Below are 2,969 nucleotides of genomic sequence, written 5' to 3' on the forward strand. Positions count from 1 at the left end.
CCGCCCCGCCCGGGAGGGAGCGAGCGGGCGAGCGCGTGTCCGCGCGGGGAGGCCCGGCCCCCTGCGCACGCGGGCACACGCGCGGGCACGCGGGGCACACTCCCAGGCAGGTGCCCACGCATAGAGGCGCGCACACATTCATACACACACGCTCACAGGCAGACGCACACGCATAGTCACATGTGCACACACTCGCAGGCAGACGCCCACAGGCGCGCACACTCGCAGGCACGCACACTGACGGGCAGGCGCACACACATAGGCACAGATACGCACAGGTGCACACAGGCAGGCACGCACACTCACAGACAGGCGCACGGACATAGTCACACAGGTGCACACACACATAGGCACATATACGCACAGGTGCACACACACAGGCACACACGCAGGCAGGCACGCACACATAGGCACATATACGCACAGGTGCACACACACAGGCACACATGCTCACAGGCAGGCGCACACACATAGGCACATATACTTATAGGCAGGTGCACACACGCACAGGTGCACACATACAGGCACGCACACTCATAGGTGCACACGCACACATACACAGAGGCACACACATGCAGGTGCACATCTGCACGCACGCAGGTGGGCATACATACACGGTGCTCTCACACAACCACCTCAAGCTGCTGCGGCAGAGGGGAGCTTGTCTGCAACCTGCCATGGCCATGCGGGCTGAAACTCGGCCTCTGCATCTCCGTTCTAGGGGGGCTTCCAGCAAAGGAAGGGAGCAGCCCCCCAGAGCCAGAGCTTCTCCCACTGACACAACCCCATCCATCAATGTCTGCCTGTAGCTACTGCAAGGGAAGGGGCAGTGGCTCTCAGCAAACTTGCACTCAATCCCCCAAGCCGATTTCACTGCAAAAGGGTTTAGGCCAGCAGCTCTCAACCTGTTTTTTTGTTTTTTAATGTTCCCCTCCCTACACTCAAGCCAGTGCTCGGGAAATGCCAGCGCTGAGCTTCTCACTCTTTTCCTGCCTGCAGAAAAAATAACAGCAATGCTTCTGTTGCAAAGAACTGGGAAAGGCCACGTCTGGGCAGAACGTGATTGACACTGTGGATTCCTCTTTGAGATCTCCTGCAGATCGTGTAGGTGCTAATACTGTGCAACCCCCTTAAAAGGATCCCAAAGCACCTTGGTTGAGAACTGCTGGTTTACATCAGTGGTTCTCAGCCTTTTTTTAGAACCAAGGCCCTCCCTTTAGATGCGAGATTCCCTTCAGAAAATGCCAGGTCTTAGTTTTCACTAGTTTTTTGGCTAAAGAAAAGTAATAGAGCAATTCTTCTGTTGCAAAGAACTCAGAAAGGCCACAACAGATCAGAAACATTTTTACACTGTAGATTCCTATGTGCAATCTCTGGGTTTATCTTGTGAATCATGTTTCCACATGCAACAGTGGTAATATTGTGCAGCATCCCGTGGCACTCATGAAAGGATGTCAAGGCACCCCAGAGTGCCATGGCACTGTAGTTGAGAACTACGGGTTCACATTCTCATTTCTGCCAATACATTCAGCATGCTGGCAGGATGGCAATGCCTTCAATTGCACCACTTGAAATGTCATTTCAAGGAAATAAGAGGAAACTGCATAGGGGGAAAATAAATAGGGCAAAGCTTTCAGTCATCCTCCCACAATGTTTTATTTGTGGTAGAAAATGTTTTTATTGCAGTGCTTGAAAATTCCAGCTTGATCAGAAAAGCTCTTTAGTAGCTCCTTACTGACTAAGCAGTCTTGCTAAGTTTAATTGAAACAGAGCCTCTTAATAGCTGATTTTTTTTTTTCTTCAGGACCTAGTTCCTGGATTCCTGTGAGCAGATGGGACTCTCAGCTTTCATTTAAAATATAAAGTATTTTTCTAGATTTTGTTGTTAAAGAATAAGGCTTAAAATGCACCCCAAGTTCATCCTACAGGCTCCAAAACCAAATATGATAAAAATGAGTACTAAATTTATTTATGATGATTTTTAAAAAAATCTTGGGTGGGGGGGTATAAGAGAGCTGCCCAGGGACAGCTAGCAGTGGCACATATTTATCCTTTTTATTATTGGGAAACATCCCTTCACATGTTCTCTGGTGCAGGGCAAAGTGTCCCAGCTGGCTCTGGCCAGCACCTGGGCTGGCCCCAGCAGCCATACCTGGAGTCTCTCCAGCACAGATAATCAAATCATGTGCACAGGGTGTGTTTTGCGGCACCTCAAAACCCCTTGAGGTGCCACAGAGTGCACAGGTGCACTTATGTGCATGCACCCAGTGGGTCTTTGCAGGGGTAAGTATAAGAGTATCTCTGCATGGAGCAGCTTGCAAGATAGGGACTCGTATCTCAATCCATATGTCAGGGCCAGACTAGATGGAAAAATTGCTATCCCATTAAACAGTGTGGATATGCTGGTTTACACTGGGTATAGAGGTCAATAATTATAAAAAGCATAATAATTATAATAATAATAATAGATCATTATGCTTTCAAATGGTTGTTGTTAAAATATTTTTGTATTATGGCATACCAGTGTTACCTGAAACAGCATTCAGGTTGGCTCTTATGTATAGCTCAACATGTCCCAAATCATCCTATACATCTGCACTTTGACACTCTAATAAGGTAGCTTCTACCTTTTGCAAATGATGGCCTCACAAAAGTCCATTTAAAACATTTTAAAAGACCCAGGTCAAATTCATGCTCACAGACATTAACTTTTTGGGTGAGTTAGCTGGTTCCGCTATTTTCAGAGCAGGTGGGACTGCACCCCCAATCTCTGGTTTTCAATAACCTTGGGCATTTGGCAAATGTTGGTTCATCTACTTTATTTCACTTTTTTTGAACCCTCTGAATTGCACTTCTGCTCACCTCTTAAGAATTTTCATAAAATAAATCATTGAAGGAGACAAACACTGGCTAACTCCAGGAAGTACCAAATCTGTATTCCCACTGGTTTGGGTTACTTTTACTGTAAG

The sequence above is a fragment of the Alligator sinensis genome, unplaced genomic scaffold (assembly GCF_000455745.1).
Source record: "Alligator sinensis unplaced genomic scaffold, ASM45574v1 scaffold542_1, whole genome shotgun sequence".
Classification (NCBI taxonomy): Eukaryota; Metazoa; Chordata; order Crocodylia; family Alligatoridae; genus Alligator; species Alligator sinensis.